The sequence below is a fragment of the Podarcis melisellensis genome (assembly GCF_964234715.1).
Source record: "Podarcis melisellensis genome assembly, chromosome: 10".
Lineage (NCBI taxonomy): Eukaryota > Metazoa > Chordata > Lepidosauria > Squamata > Lacertidae > Podarcis > Podarcis melisellensis.
Genome location: NC_138542.1, coordinates 4,666,931 through 4,684,537, shown reverse-complemented (window position 1 = coordinate 4,684,537; position 17,607 = coordinate 4,666,931). Strand labels below are relative to the sequence as shown.

Below are 17,607 nucleotides of genomic sequence, written 5' to 3'. Positions count from 1 at the left end.
TACGCATTTTGCAAGATACAACATCCATAGTATGCAATGTCATTGGAAAGCATGTTTGTACCATTTTCTCTAAAATGAGAAAAGCTTGGCACAGGCAGCAACAAAATAAAAAAGCACTGGAAGTAAAAAAAAAGGGGGGGCCTGCAGTAAGGATTAGTCTCAGTTTATTTCAATAAGGATGATTCCCACCTGCTGGAAAAATAATTACGTTAAATGTCAAGGCAGAGCAAATCAAGGCCAAGAGATCAGGTTTCATGAATGAAAACGTCTTGATATTTTTAGACCTGTCTTTACTGTGCTCTTTTTCAAACATATATATATGTGTGTGTGTGTGTGTCTAAAGGACCTACTCTGCTTGAAGAGACCACAATAAAAACTTTGGGGTGGCGTTAGCATTCTATAAAACAAAGGACAGAAAAACGCCTCCAGGCAATGAATACAGCCCAGTTCTGTCTGGAGAGCTGGAGCAGGATGACTAACTAAGGGCCTCCCCCATCTCGATGCTTTTGCACAGGGTACAAGTGACACCTGAGAAGGCTGGAGGCAGAAGGAGAAGATTCTTGGCTGGCAGGCTGCCTTTCACCCAGCAAAAGGCACCGGTTAAGGGGCCCTCCTTCACGATGCTTTGCCTCCCAAAGCCTGGAACTGGCACTGAAAGCGTGTGCTCCTTTAAAGCCAACAAAAGGATGAACACGAACTTTAAGAGCAGAGAGATCATATACTCCAGGCTTGTCTCTTGAGCAATCAGACATCCACTGTGGCTTTGGCAAGATCTATTCTTGAACAGCTCAGCTAAAGACCAAATGTTGCTTCTGCATAAATAACCCCATATCAGTGAAAACTGAACAGCAGAGCCATTTATCGGCGACAAGTATTCAGGCTACTATAATCCATAATCCATAATACAGATTATGCACATTGCTGGGTAACATGCATAATGAACATGCAGACGATACATGTTTATTGGGTGATGTCCAAAACACCCTGTTGACTGGGCAGAATCCCCTATAGATACTGTCAGGTTTTGCATATTGTCTCTGTCTTCAGGTGAATGTGCACAATCACTGATAGTCATTTGTTAGTTAACTAACCCAGAAATAAATACAGATATATGCAGGCTTAACAAAAGATGTAAAGCAAACGACAAAAAAATAATCAGAACAATTAATACAAGCCACTAAAGTCATAGTAATTTATAGTATTGCCAGGATACTTCCTAATCACATGGAACCTTATTCCAGAACAACAGAAAATTGGATTAGCTGTTGGAAATCTAATGCATTGCTTTTCAAAACTGCAGTGGGTGGGAGCCTCATTCACTGTACATGAACTATACACTTACATGGAACTATAAATTAGGTGGGCACCTTGCTAATGTATCAAGGTATAGTCAGAAGTAGAAATGGGAGAGAGCTAGCAGCTTTGATATCTACTTTCTAAACAATTATTTTACACAGTGTAGAGAAGCTACTTTGAATGAACATTATCTATTAGCCGCGTACATTTTTTTTAAAAAAATACAGAGCATCATTTTCATCCAATAAATAGACCATTACAGCCTATATATAAAACAAGGGTGCTAGTTCCTGGGGGCCCAGCCCTTTCAGGGCCCCAAAATATTTTGGGTGTGGGGTTCCAAAAAGCACTGAGGCAAAGCCAAGCATGGAGTGGCTCCAGTAGTTGTCTCCTTCTACTTCTCCTCCTGCCGCAGAAGGGAAAGAGGGTCCAAGCAGGCTGCCATCAGTGGCGGTGCCAAGAGGAGGCGGAGGAGGAACTGCCAGCCTTTGAAGCTGCACGGCCGCCACGTTCAGCTCCGCCCCCAGCTCCTGCCAATGTCCTAATGTCACACGCACAACATTGCCCCATCCCAGTCACCCTCATAAGCTGGAACCTCTGATATAAAATATTGTGTATAGCCAGGAACGTGTGGTGGTGAATGACTCATTCATAGATTTACTCATCCATAGATTTACTCTTTTGTTTGTGGGTTTTAAAACTCAAAAACTGTAAGCGAAGCAGCAAACGGATTGAAGTCATAGTGACTGCATATTAGGCTGAAGAGCAAGAAAGAAATAACTTACAGCCCTAAGAAACTGACAGAATAGATGTCACTTTGAATTCGTCCCACTGGCAGCTAGCCCATTCATTTGGGCTAGTTCACTACATCAATCAGGGGGACTTTCTTTGTCACCGACAACCAGTACAGGGCATGATTAAACCAGCCTCTACGTGGTCACTGTATAACATGTACTGCCCTCAATGTCATGTCACTGAAGCAGATCACATCCCCTGCAAACAGTACTATGAAACAGGAAATGGGTTTCTACGTATTTAGAGAAAAAGAGATGATGGCATAGAGAGAGACTTGGGAGTCTTAGAGCAGAAGTTTTGCTCATCCACAATGCTTGATGGAAACGTCAGTATGTCAATCACCACCTCTCAACCTGATGTGCTTCACCAGTTTGTTACCAAGAAAACCCTCAAGTACACCACTCTTGAATGTGAATGCTTTTAGGACTGATATGGAAAAGGAACATTTTTTGGCCAAGATTTTAATCACCTCTTAGAAGTGCCTCCAGCCATTTTTTCAACAGGAGCAGCTGAATAACTGCCTACCATGGTTGCCTACTGAAAGAAGGGCAGAATTGCCTGGACTCTGAACTGGCTTTATGATGCTATCAGATAGCCAACTTCCAACAGGCTGCATTCTGACTCCATGGTGCCATGCTGTTATCAGACTATATACTTGCTCCCCAACTGGTTGGGATTGCATAACTAGGAAGAAATTGTGCAGGTTTAAACAGAAAAACGATGTTGAAGATGTGCTGCAAAAGACCCAAAAAAATGCTGAGGAATTTCAAGGGATGCTATAGTCCCCTTAAAACTGAGAATTTAACACCAAACATGTTTGCATGTGAAACTCTGGCAATGTTCTGGAGGACATGCAATGCATGGGACATTGTAGAACATGTGAATATGAAAAAGAGCCATGCTGGAACTAACTGGCCAGTGGTCTGTCTCGTGTCTTCAGCCTGCCGCTTCTCACAGTGACCACCAACTAGTGCATCCTCCTGGACGTACATGCAGGACCTGTGCAGCTCCTGCTCATTTCAAGAGGGCTTGAGCAAGAGTACTTTTTAGAATAAGGGCAGAATTGATCTCCATTTCACTCACCACATTCCCCTTTGTCATTCACATGTATAATTCAGGCATTGCACACATAAGACCAATGTGTGAGCAGGAATTGGGGCCACACGGAGTAGCCACTCTCCTAATGTTGCACTTCGTTGTTTAAACCTGGGCAATTTTTTGCCCAACCAACTGGCGAGCAAGTGCCTAGAAACTTAACAAGGGAGTCAGCCCTTTGGTCCTGAAATCAGTTGACTTTGAGGCAAAAATTACTTTGGGAAGAAGCCCATTGATTTCAGTAGCGTTGTTGCAGAATGAGCTGTTTAAGTGCCCTAAGGTTCGTACCCTTTGCTGCACAGTATTAACTTCCCACTGCAGCATGCGGGAGCCGAAAGCACTCTGCACCTGCCCCTTAACACTGTGAACATTATACTCCCCAGAGTGTTGACAGCAAGCCATAAGCTTTTTATCCTCATATTACATGGATCATTCACAGCCTCCGAGTTCTACTGGGGCAAACTCAAGGAGATATATTTCCCCCCTCCGTGCACATTTAGACTTCACCGTCCTTGAAGGGAGAGAACACCTGCTTCAAAAGAACCACAGCAAATCCTTTTGCACAGCGTGGCCAAGGAGGGTGGACTGATGTGACCACGTCCAGTGCATGAGCCAGAGCAACAATTTAGGCTGCAGTCTTAATCGCCACACTTAGCAGAGAATGGGTTGGGGAGTGCGGGGGGCTGAAGCGAAAGGCTCATAATCCCACATTCAGCCAGCAAATCGCCATGCGCCCTCCATCATTTGAAAGGAGCGACAGGCTGCGTCAAAGTGACCTGGAGAGAAATGACGCCTGACACAACCATTTCCAATTGGCAGTGACTGATGGGAACTCCCAGCGGCCCCTGGACCTGCCCACTCAGTTAGAGCGGGATTTCTGTATTCCCCCACGAAGCTGGCACACCCTCAAAATATCCCTGTTCGTTTCTTCCCATTTTATACCTGGGGTTCAGGAAAAGGATCCATTTGGAGTGCGGGTCAAGTTTCTCACCTTTCAAATAACGTTATCAGAAAAATGCACAAATATCACAACGAAGAAAAAATGTCTCAGTGCCAGTATTGACACATTTTCCCAAAAAATCGTTCAGCTTTGTCGTCATCCCGCTCCCCCGTTACTTCTGACATATCCACTAGCTGATAGGATATCCTTCACTATCATCCTTTTGTCTTTTCTTTCTTTGGCAAGGGAAGAAAATGCTATTAAGTCCCGTTAAGATTGCTTTGTTCAACCCAAACAAATGGCCAATTACGCTGAATTTGCAAGTTTAATAGAAGCAATAGGATTAGTATTCCACAGTTGTCAGATGTATTCCTTTTAATATATTAAGGGAAGAGAGGATGGAGTTATGCAATGTGCATTCCAATTATATTGGAAAGAAACAGTCACAACAAGTGCTCTTTCCAATTTATGTATTCTAATTTAATTTAGGATGTGTATGACCAAATTTTACTTGTTATTTTCTATTTCAGCTTTGCTATGCTCCACTGACGATCCCCTACGAAACCAATTTTTTTAAACAAACAAATAATGTGGGCAAGACTGCAATATCAGGCACAAGTTGAAACCGAATGGGGCTTACTTCTGAGCAAATATGGATAGCATCAGACTGGAGGCTGCAGTATTATAGGCATTCACTTTGGAAAAAGCCATATTTAAAGCACAGTGAGATTTACTTCTGAGTAAATATGCAAAGCACCAGTCTGCACGTGGCATTGCTATGTTATTACAGCATTGTGTGCCATGTGAATTTGAGGGCGGAAACAGAATTTTTGAAATAGTCTCTTTTTAAAATTCCATTCTTTCACAGAAAACCATACCGTTTTAATTCACAAAAAAGGAGCATCGCTTTTGAGCTTGCAGCCCAAGTGAGAACTTGATCTTCCCCAAAACCAAGGCAGTAAAATATTCGCATGTGTCTTAATAACGCACGATCTCTCCCGGCAAGCAGGGAGATCCTTGCAGAAGCAGAGCGCCCAAGAAAAGGGAGAGCCTTCCTGATCCCAATGCTCACTGCTCCTTAGTTAGCAGACCAGGAGGAGGAGGAGGAGGAAGGGACCTAAGGCGCTGAAGTTCAGGCACTGCTCGCGGGGAAGCGGAGGGGGAAACAGCAACCTTTTGCCTGCTGCTTTTGGAAAGCGCTTTACAGCTTCCCTGGGAAGGCAGGTGTCAGGCGCTCGCGCCGGCACTAAGCGGGGGAGGAGAGAATTAGTCTGTGGAAGGAAAATAAAAATATTCACATTCAGCGGCTATGAGAAATGTGTGTGTGTACATACACACAAATCTATTTACACATACACAACGCACACATTTTCTACAGAAACACAATATTGGCGTCCACTAAGAGTTAAAAAACACACACCAATATTCAGTCATCAGTTTCCTCATCCATTTGCCAGGCTGAAAGGGAACTTTCGATGGTACTCACCGACCCACGGAAGGACTGAGTCCTGAAGGCGCCCGGAGGTGCCCAGCGGTTCCGGCTTGGGGGAGCCAAAGAAGACTTTTTAAAATCCCAGGGCTCTGAAAGCACTTTTTCCCCTCCTGGGTTGCGCTAAGGAGAGTCCCAGCTCGTGCGCGGTGCCGAGAGAGAGGCGCGACTGGCGGAGTTGGCGCCGGATCCTGGCAGGTCCCCGCAGCCTCTTGCGCGCAGAGCCGGAATGGCCAGCAGGAGCGGCGGCGGCGCGGCGCGCTGGAGGCTGCGCTTCCCCGCCCAGGACCCGCCTCACTCGCCCCGGCGCTGCCCACCAGCCTTTGCATACATCCCCGGCGGAGCAAATCGGCGGGCTGAGCCGGCGGGGCGCCTCGCGAAGAAACGCCCGAAGCCCCACCTACGAGGAAGGAGCCCCGGCGAGAAGGAAGAGGGAGCGCGCCAGTCCGGGGCGCCTTGGCCGGCGGGCAGCTCGAAGCGCCGCCCTCGCCGAGAGCCCAGCCCGGCCCGCCTCGGAAGGAAGCAAGCACACGAGCCCCCCTTCGGGGCCGCGGGGGCTTCAGCCCTCGCAAGAAAACGTCTGAGGGGGCCGGGACCCCACCAAGTTGGGGGGCGCTCCCATTCCAAGAGTGCGCGTACACGGCATCACGTGAAAGATATAACCTGGGCCCCCACAACATTTTACTCAAGTTGGCACCCCTGGAAGGAACCCCAAGGGCCATCTAGACCAACCCCCCGCAATGCAGGAATCTCTGCTCAAGCATCCAAGACAGATGCTTAAAAACCTCCAAGGAAGGAGAGTCCACAACCTCATGAAGGAGTCTGTTCCACTGTTGAACATGTCTTACTATCAAAGTTCTTTCTTGTAACTTGAAGCCATGGGTTCAAATCCTACCCTCCAGAGCAAGAGAAATCAAGCATGTTCCCTCTTCCGTGTGACAGCCCTTGATATATTTGAAGATGGCTGTCATATCTCCTGACAGTCTCCTCTTTTCCATGCCATGCTAAACATTACCAGCTCCTTCAACCGTTCCTCATAAGGCTTTGATTCCAGACCCTTGATCATCTTGCTTGCCCTCCTCTGTGCACATTCCAGCTTGTCAACATCCTTCCTAAATTGTGGTGCCCAGAATTGGACACAGTATTCCAGGTGTGGTCTAACCAAGGCAGAATAGAATGGTACTATTGCTGCTGGGCTGCAAACCTCTGCAAGTAAACCTGGAAGTAAATCCCATAGGACTTTAGGATTCCTATAACATCCTTAGGAATGGCTTGTTTTCCATTTGTTACTGGCTCAGAGATACAGCAGGACCTTGAAAACAGACAGATTCACTTTCATCACAGACTCACACTGATAATTGTTTCCCCCCCCCCCAAAGAAAAGATGGCTTTGCATTCCCACCCCCATATTATTTCAAGGCTAATCTGTTGTGTTGGGACCTCTAAATAAATGTCAAGTTCAGCTTCCAGCAGCAGGCAAGCCTCTGAAAGCAAAACTGCAGAGTAATTAAGATGAGCCATAATGGCCGCATACAGTAGCATGCCTCTCCTGCAGACCCTCAAGCACCTCTGCCAGCCATTCAATCCTTCAGTCAATTCACACCTCCCAGCCATTGATTTCTGCAACCAGATGTCATTCCAAACATTTGCAAAGGACTTCCTTGGATCCAGGGCTCCGCTCCAGAACTTAATGCTATGATTGCTGGGGCTCAATCTTAGAACAAGCGAAAGAAAGAACATCCCTGAGCATGTGCAGAGTGCATCTTGCCCATTTATAATCAGCAACATCCCAAGTAAGGGTCAGAATCCATAACACCAAAAAGGGTTGGACAAACATCAGTGCCATCAAAAGCTTTCAACGCTTCAAAGAGTTCCCAGAACTTTGAGCAAACTCCTGCCTTCTCGCTCCAGTAGACCAAAGGGGTTAAAGTTGGTATGGGAAACCTGTTCCACTTTGGATGTCATCAGACTCCCATTCCAATCAACCCCAGCCAATGTTGTTGGCATCCCTCTGTTTCATGAGACAATGGAGTGCACCTCTGGGATGAAGTCAGCACCTTTGGGATGAAGTCAGCACCCCCTCCTGGGCACAAGCCTAGGCAGTAGGTACGGTCCTGAGCTGCCTAGATGACACAACCTCCCTCTCAGCTTTGCTGATGTGGTCCAAAGGAAAGCAGAGCAATACATTGGGTACCAGCTTGGCTGCAGGCACCATCCAACTACTCCAGATTTGTGTAGGGTTTACTCCTCAGCTTTTTTTCTCTCAAAGATATCCTGCACGGCAGTGGAGGTTTAGGATCAGAGTTTTCCTTCTCCTAGATTGGCTACCTTCCCAAGTTGACCAGCTCTCGTCTGCTTCTCACTTCCCTCTACAGCATGTTCAGAAACTACCTTCTTGACTGTTGGACCCAATATTGATCCCATCCACTCAATACCCTGGAGCCTGTCTTCTCATGCAGGGGAAGTGCATAACTCACTGAGGGTTTGAGACCCATCGGCTACACTCACCTGGTTTAGCCAGCCACTGGAAGCTGTTTCCTGGGGTGTGACTGCTGTTGCATGCTGACAGCTTCTTAGAGCCACAGGTGAGAGCTGAGCGCAGGGTGAGGACCTAAGGTGAATCAACTACCCTAGAATAAGCATGACATGTCCCCCACCAGAAGTACTACCCCTTCCCTAACCCCCCATGTATTCAGTAGTGACTACATTAACAACTGGAGTTCAATAACATCTTGAGGGAACTATGTTGGCTACTCCAGGTTAAATAATGCCTTCTTTTACCCATGGAGATGGTCTTAGGGATGCACTAATAGGATCACTGTCAAATATTTATTTGAGTTTGGATCCTGAGAGGCTGACCTAGAAAGTCCCAGACAAACTAGGGAAAAACTAGGCTTTATTTCACCTGGGTTAAAGATCCAGTTTGGCACACACCTCAAGCACATTTGCACACACAGAGAGAGGGGGGGCTGGGAGCCTCAATGGCACACCCTGGAGGCTTCACCCAGGGCAAAAAACCCAGCTTGCCCCTTCTGCCCATAGCTATAGCACTGATTGAAGGTTCTGGTTTGTTTGCAGGGAGGTTATGTAACAATGAGGACTCATCTTGATTTGCTTAAATTATTAGTCATTCATTCATCCCAGATTTTTTAATGCATTTCTCTCTCACTTTCCTAGTTGCAAAAAACTCTTTTCTTTATCTCAAGCAGATATGTTGTGCTATGGTGACGGAGTGCTTTACTCCACTTAATCACGCAAAGCTAAATTTCATGGTATGCATGTGATTCCCTCTCACAAAATACTGACATGCTGGAGGTGTGCTCAGTGGGGAAAGAAAGGCACTGCACATGCTTAGAGGCACTCCAGTCTTTCCTGATTTTTCCTGGGAAAATGTTATTGCAAGGAGGGGTTGGGGCTAAAATCTGGTGAGCTTTGATTCAGATTAATGACTGTGGGGCAAGAGGAGGGGACATGGAGCATCACAGTCCATTTGTTGTCTCTGGAGCTCATATCTCTGTGATTCTCCTGCGACTCTAAACAATAAATCTGTTCTGTACTACATTTGTGAGAGCCGTTGTCTCCTTGGCAATATTTTCTTCCCAAGTCTCTGGAAAGTGAAAACACATACTTCAATGGCATGCCAAGTTAGATAAGTATTGCCAGAGTAGAAAGGGACAGGCCCTCAGCCCTCCCAAAGCTTGCTCACTCCTTCGCTTGGCTACAGTGCTTGAGATTGTGGGCTTATCATTGCTTGCCTCAAAAGAGCAGAGCAAATTCCCCAGGCATCAAAAGCCATCAGAGTGCTAAGAAAAATGTAATCTTGCACTAAGTGTTTCTCTTCTCTCTTACTTTTACAGAGGTAGTAAGAGAGAAAATCCTAGCATGGCCAATTTCATGAAAAGCCAAAGTAATGGGGACATGCCCTGGATTTTCTCATTAGGAAGAGCTCCATGCCTGCCTTCTATTAAATGCTTGAGATGAGATATCCCCCCATCAGTACAGAGGAAGGACAAGGCTTCAATATATTAAGATCCAGTAGATGTCACTACACTATGAAGAGAGGGTAGATTAAGTAAAGCTGTGCTTGCATGCAGAGAGCAAATCTCAAACCTGGTGTTGACTGTTTTTTTTAAAAGTGACTTTTATCTGTAAAACTTTCATTTGTATGTTTGTGTATCCAGGGTGCATACAGGATGGAACAGGATTCCTAAGCAGTTCAGAGATTCCAAGGCCCTTTGATACCCCTTGTCATAGGAAACTGTGTTATACAGAGTCAGACCAGTGATCCATCTAGCTCAATATTGTCTGCATTGGCAGAAGGTGTCCAGTTGTCTTGCAGCCCTACTTGATGATGCCGGGGATTGAACTTTGAATCTTCTGAATGCAAAACAGATACACTACCAATGAACTAGGACCTTTCCGCATCGGTTCTAAATGTTCTGCTTCTTTGTTGAGAGGTGACCATGCCAGAACTCTATAGACACTTTTCTGGATCCCAGCTGGAGACATACCAGACCAAGGATGCAGAGGGGGGCAGCACTAGCATTTATGCACACAGCACAAGAAGTGAAGGAAGCCTTTCAGGTGCATTTTGTTTTTCCAGCTCTCACAAGGAGCTGGAGCATTTCTGTTGTAGCATACAGAGGAGGGGAGGTGCTGATCCTAAGCATTGCATAGCATCCTTTGGCCTTCTGTGGGGTCAGAGAACCTCACCCTCTCGCTATAGATATAGAGGACAGGGCCCCTACTATACCGCTTAAGGGTGTCATCTTCTTCACTCTTCTGTTTAAGTGGAAGGTTTGAACTTTCCTAAAGATGATTGCAGTGGCAGAAGGGCTTGCTCAACCCCTAAAGCTCCTTTTTGAACATGTGAAGTTAAGGGAGACAAAAGGAAGAGCAGCTGCAGCAGAAAAAGTGGGAGAGGGTCAGGGTGAAAGTGACTTGAGTACACACACACACCCCTTCCCTGCCGTGACACATCATGGTCTTTTACCCACTGGTGGAGGAAGAGGAGTGGGGGGGAGCGCACCGCCCCTGGCAGTACGATCCTGGTGGGGTGCCATCGTGGCTGCCCCTCCTGCCCACACTGGTTGCCCCTGCAACCGGCATGCCACACCCCCAGGACGCCCACCAGCCCCAGCCCCGCCTGCTCTCCGCCCCGCCCCCCCCCCCCGGTGCCAGAGCATGAAGCTCCGCCACTGCTTTTAAAGCTGACTGTGCTCCCATAATCACAGATAAAAATAAAGCTCACCTCTCTCTGAAGTTATCACAAATTTCCATAAAAAAGCTTCTTTCTAATGTCAGCCTGTTATCTTACATTAACTGGCTGCTGTTTGTATTTTTGGTCATAATGTTACATGCAATTTGAACAGAGAATGCAGTCCCTCTTTCATTCATGTGGACATCCTGTTGCTTTCAAAGTAGCCATTTGTGGCTGGCAACATACCTAGAAGAGATTTCTGGAGGCTGGTCAGTTCACTCATGCACATTACTTGATTACTCAATATTTCATTGCTGAGCATGTGAATTGACTCCACTGAAAGCCCAAAGCTGGAGGTAGTGTGAGATAATGTGAAAATTATAGGCATCGGTACATGCAAGTCACAGCTTGATACAGCCATCACCTATCAAGCAATAACCATTGGTGTGTGAACCAGCCCCTGCAAATCCATCATACTGAACCGTCAAAGCATTTTGCAGTTATTATGGCAGCATCATTAACTATGACGTTCACAGAATCTTGACTGGAAACTTGATATAGAGCAGACGTTCTTACTGAAACCTCAAGATCCTTCACTCAGAGCCAGTTGCAAAAGTCATACAGTTAAAAATGAAAGCGTTCCAAGCCCAGGAATTTATTCAGAGTACCAGAACTAAAACAACATTCAAAGTCCTTCCCCACAAAAAACTACTTCTCTAAAGTTTTTTCATTTCAGCAGCCTAATTTAGGATGGCAGCAAAGCAGGGAGGGTCATTTTGTTGTTTAAACAATTGATAGTCAGAAATACTTGCCAATCTAGTGCACATCACCTCCATCACTGGATCCCAATCTAACCTTTGTCCACATCTGATTTAATGTGACTTGTCAGGCAATGCACTCTAATATTTTCTCAGCTGAGTAACAGAGACCTTATAATAGATAGGCTATTAAAACTTGCAAAATAATCACGATCCTTTATGTGCAAGCAACAGATCAACACAGCAACATCTAACATTTAAAGGCATCACCTTTGTATGCCTCTTAGTGCTCTCAAATCAAGGGTCTTAAGGTTTTAGACGTCATTGTGTTGACATATTTCTCCCACATAAAAGATTGTGATAATTTTGAAAGTCCTGAGCACAAATAATCCTAATAATCTGGGCACATTTATTTTATTTTATGAGCAAGAAATAGTAAGAATGTGAGCTCATGCTATATTTTCAACATTAGACATCTAGCTTAAGTAGCATGCCTCAGTTTTTGCTTCAGTTGCATTGCAACAATATGAGTTAATGTTAAACCAGATGTATGAATAGTTGTCCAAAACCTGAAGTGGGGTTTCGATACAAGCAGCTATCAGGCTTGTGAGTGAAGGAGTGGGGAGCAAGATTTGCTTCTGACTGCAATTTTTAAAGCAATCCAAGAAAGGAGAAACACAATAACTTTTATCTGAAGACAAAATAAAATGTGTGAAAGCCCTACTGAAATGAATGAAGGGGTTAAAACTAGAATTAGCTGGCTCTGCCTGTCATTGGCTCTGGCTCTACCTCCCGGTGGTCTCCACATTTTTCACCCTACGGGGCACCAACCACCACTGGACAATCACCTTTCCCATCACAGTCATGTAAGAGACAGAAGAGCCTTATAGGATCCAGTCTAAAGGGGGATGAATTTTGGGCCAGAAAGCCTCAGAATGATATTACCGAGAAAAAGATGAACAGCAGGTTCCCTTGTTTTATTGAAGCTGCATTTGGAGACAGTCAGGTTGTGTATCCACAGCAGTGACCAGAGGAGAAATAACTGCTGGGAGGAGCATAGAGAGAAGAAATGCCATGGTGCACCTGCATCAGCACAACCAGATGCCTTCATCTACCCCAGATGCAACAAAACATGTCTCTCCTGCATCAGTCTCTACAGCCACAGCAGGCGCTGCAACTCTCCAACAGTTTGACTTCACACCCAAAGGTTCACTCCTCCATTGTCTCCTGAGACAGAGAGATGCCAAGTACCAATGGTGAGCCCAAGAGAAGGGCAGCTTCATATAGATGCAGGCAGTTCTTCAATATCACTTGGTCGCAACTTAGTCCTTATTTCATCTTCCTTATTTACATTTTTTAAAAAGTTGATCAAAGATACTATTGTTGCAATGACATCCAAAAGACAGTAGAGAAGACATAGCGAGAGAGCAGGCAATAGTAACAACAACAATGGAAAAACAGTTTTTAAAAAACAAAACAAAACCCTGTTTCATGACTCCCACTTCAAGCGTTCATCTTGGCACTTGGCAACTTGCTTCATGAGGGTGTGTATTGTGAAGGCGCCAATTAGTATAATAATTGAAAGCAAGTTGTTAGGAGGCATTTGGGACCAGGATGGATCGTGATGGTGGAAGAAGTTGTGGCTCTACAGTTTGGTCTGCAGAGGATCTGAGTATGTACCCATGTGCTGGAGAAATCCCCTGGGGCCAGTAGCAAGCCAGGCCACTGTATACAGGTGCCCATAATTCCTCTTACACCTTGAGTCAGAGTCCTTCAAAGCAATACCACTTCTTTTGCTCAAAGAATGCTTCATAGTTTCTCCTCCCATCTCACTAAAGATGCCAACAGATTCATCAGGAAATGACACAACAGTGGTGGAGTAGAAGACTGAAGACTTGGATGATAAATCTTGAAGAATGCCCTCAGCAAGAGGCAGGGTTTGGGATAGGCAGCAGAGCTTAGTCTTGGTGTGCAACTCTTTGGAGTGAGTTGTCTACTAAGTTCAAGCTCTACTTGAGGTCTCCAACTCTGTGCTTCTTGTTGTCTTACTGATTTCTGTCTGGCCTTTGCTGCCAGGAGGACACCAAGTGGACCGCCCTTGCCTACTGCATCCCAGCCACCCTTCTTCAGGTGGGCTCTGCTTAGTCCCCCCACAGTGTTGGTTTTGTCCTGATAGGACTAGACAAATCCACTGAATTGTGCTGAAAATCTGTCTTCTAAGACGGTGAAGGCCCATGCTAAGATAGTGTCTGGTCTGATCTGACACTGTCGCAAACCACATGCAGAAAGGATTAAATAAAGTAGAGCAAAGTTTTTCAGATGAAAAAATAAATATGAGAACAGGGGGAAAGGGAATGTGAAGTGGGAAAGTGTAAGGATAAGCAGCATGGTTACATGAAAGGGAAAGGTGGGCATTTATCTAATTGGAATGTGAAGCCCTTCAGAAGATCAAGAGGCACAGCAATGAGATTTGTGTGCTTTGATTGTAATCAAACACGTTTCTGATAAATTGTGTAATTATTGGCTCTTACTGATGCACTAAAATCAACATCAAACATTAGCTGCAGCACAAGAGGAAAAAACCTTACAGACATAGCCAATATCCTCAGACCAAGGTTTGTATCCAATGTTGGTCCTATTCAGAGGAGACCTATTGAAATTAATAAACATGGATAACATAGGCCCATTCTTTTCAGTGGGTCAGCACTGAGTATAACTTAAAGGTAAAGGTAAAGGTACCCCTGCCCGTACGGGCCAGTCTTGACAGACTCTGGGGTTGTGCGCCCATCTCACTTAAGAGGCCAGGGGCCAGCGCTGTCCGGAGACACTTCCGGGTCACATGGCCAGTGTGACATCGCTGCTCTGGCGAGCCAGAGCCGCACACAGAAACGCCGTTTACCTTCCCGCTGGTAAGCGGTCCCTATTTATCTACTTGCACCCGGAGGTGCTTTCGAACTGCTAGGTTGGCAGGCGCTGGGACCGAGCAGCGGGAGCGCACCCCGCAGCAGGGATTCGAACCGCCGACCTTTCGATCAGCAAGTCCTAGGCGCTGAGGCTTTAACCCACAGCGCCACCTGTGTCCCGCGAGTATAACTTAGTAGTTCACAATAGAATAGCCAGCATGTCATAGAATCCCATGCTAATTAAACTGTGTTGCAGGCTAACAGAATGATCTTTCAAGCACTCTTCCAGAGACATCCTTTGCAAATGAATGAAATGTTAGAACTGCTGGGTAGCATGACACCCATATAGCAAACTATGCATTAAAGATGTAGAATCACACTGTAAATGAAAAATAAGAAATGTGTTAGGTTTCATTAGCCTCACACATATCAGGAAGTCAAAGCTGACGCTGTTTAAAGAGGGGGTTTTAAAAGTCAAATGCACAGTGATCATCTGTATTCAGAAGAGCACATCAGCACTCATAGGCTGTCATCTATTCATGTATTCAATTTTCAGATAAAGCCAATTAGAATTTGCTGTTATTTTGCCAGCTTGATGCAGCGCTCCATGGCAGATGAAGTAACTATAGGTTTCAGTGGCAGCAGGTTTTTGAGCAGGAGTGTGTGGCTCACTTCCTATGTAGTCCTGTATGTGTAACCTCTTGCAATGTCCTTTTAGTTCCTGGGCTATATCCCAAGAGACTAGAGAAGAAAAGATATAAAAAGATAGGGAAATAGAACAGAGAGGAACTGCAAGAAGACCGCTGTGCTCTATTGATCTGTCTGCAGCATCGTAGCTACTAGCTAGGGATGACTGCAGACTTCTACACATCCAGTCCTGAACCCTGCAGTGATGATGAGTTAGACTAGCTGTCCCCAACCTGGTGCCCTCCAGAACGTTTGGACTACAACTCACGCCAAACCCAGCCATCACGGCTGTACTGGCTGAGGATACTGGAAGCTTTGTGTTCAACAATGGGAATAGTCAGAAAGAGCTCACATTAAAATATGAAAAGGGTTAAAAATCAAGGTCTATTCATAGATGTTCTAAGAAACATGAGAATGGATCTTTGTTCTTTTTACAGTTGCTTTCTGAATAATTAGCTGTAGCCTATGTACAGCATGCAAAAAATGTTGATTTCCCTGGAAAGATGCCAAAATACACATTTGCTTTTGTCCCATTTGTGCTGATGTAAAATTTGGAACTGATAATTTTCTTCTTCAAAAATGCCAATTTCCCGCTCTTTCCTATTAACAAATGTTAGCGTGACAATCTGGTCTTTCTGAAAGATATAGCCAAGACCTTCCCATCCCCTTCCCCAGCCACCATTATCTTTTAGCCTTGTCGTTGTTCATAGTCTTCAAGTATTCTTCTTTGGTTGCTTTCTCATGCAATGCTACTTTTCCTCTTAAGCTTCTTTATCATTCTTAATGCTTAACAGAAAAGGAGACTTAGGAAATTGATTTGTATTGTGAAAACCATCTTGGCAGACGTGCCCTGGACTGTAAGCCAAGTCCACTGCAAAGTGAGTAGCAATCATGTGAATGAATCCCAAAACTAATTCAAGGAAGTATGAGTGGTCTCCCCTTATCATCATGGCTCCAGAGTGATCTCTGTCTCCCAGACGAAGAAGAAGAAGAAGAAGAAGAAGAAGAAGAAGAAGAAGAAGAAGAAGAAGAAGAAGAAGAAGAAGAAAGTCTTATCAGTGTTAAAAGTTTGGCAACAAATAAGACTTCTGACAAACTCTGTGCTAAATTGTGGGAATCATGAGTGTGTTCACACTTGATCAGGAATGCTACTAATGTCAGCCTGGATATGTGATAATGTCACTCGCTGCACACCAGACCTTTGCAAGAGAATGCAGAACAAACTCTCCACTCAGGGAAGACCCAAAACTGGACAGGAGGGAAGGAACGTGGCAGGGATTTGGTTTGGCTCATATTTCAATTTAAACCTAACCAGTGCCTTCCCTCCCCCCTAGAAAAAAGGTGGCACCATGAAGTTGTTACAGTAAGTGCCACACTTTTAACATATCCTCTGATGTACCCTCATCTTCTCTAGATCACTTCCTGCTTTTTGTATCAACTGCAGAATGACATCCTTGTAGCAGCCATTATTCCACACATTTGGTAGGGCAAGATAAAGTCCTACCATCCTGAGGAACGTCAGCGAAGAAGTTGTCCATATAAGCATTGCCATTCAAATGGTGTGCATGAGCTGTATCTTGTGATTGATTATGTGGGCTGGGGCTTCCCCCCCCCCATATTTTATTCAACTTGGCAGCCCTGGTTTGGACCTTGTTTACTTTTTGCCCAAGGTTTCCACATGCTGCAACTCTCAGTAATGGAGAGTGAAAGACGTTGCCTAGAAAAGAAAAGAAAAATGCTGATTAACACCTTTTATTAATCTAGCCTTAGTTAAGAACAAAAGAATGCAGAACTCACACATCAACTCCCCCTACTAGGACTGAACTTCACATAACAGCATGTCTTCAAACAGCACTTGTGCAGCAGACTAAACAGTTCCTCAGCGAGTGGGGCTTGGCCAGGAATGCAGTTTTTGGAGCCTTCTGCTTTGCTGATGGACAATTTACAGAAGAGCCCTGGCTCTCGCCTTTCAGTCTAATCTTAAACAACTTTAGGTATTCCTAGAACATCAGTCGGCCTAATGATTGACAGGTGAAAGCATGCTTCTTTTTTTGCAAATAAATAGCAGAAACCAAAACAGCTCACCAGCAAGAAAAACCAAGAATGTGAAAGTTTATTTCTTGGGAAAGGTTTCGGGAAAAGACTGGCTGGCATCTCTCAAAGATGCTCTAGATCAATGTCAAAGAACATTTTTGAACCAGAGGAACTCATTCCCTTCTGGACTGTTTTACAGGGGCCATGTACCAATGGCAGGCAGGACCTGACACGCAGCGTAAATGAATAACGCAGAGTTTTTAAGTGAAAGAATAAGAATTTTACTGAGTTAAACTTCTTCATAAACAACATGGTTCCATACAGTTTGACTGAGATTACATGCTGACTCTGTTCACAACTCAGGCAGACTGACTCTGACTGAAATTTTACAGAGAACACAGAGAGAAAAT

General features: G+C 45.0%; 1 protein-coding gene and 1 long non-coding RNA gene across 2 annotated transcripts in view; one reads left to right on the top strand and one right to left on the bottom strand.

The window, feature by feature from the left end:
• Positions 1-5,827, bottom strand: part of SEMA3C (semaphorin 3C) — a 133,416-nt gene extending 127,589 nt beyond the window's left edge. The window contains exon 1 of the mRNA XM_081927717.1: positions 5,613-5,827. The gene's annotated coding sequence lies outside the window, so the exon portion shown is untranslated. The remainder of the gene's footprint in view (positions 1-5,612) is intronic.
• The window catches only part of LOC309379085, a 267,561-nt gene that overhangs the window by 73,156 nt on the left and 176,798 nt on the right, over positions 1-17,607 (top strand). The window lies entirely within an intron of this gene.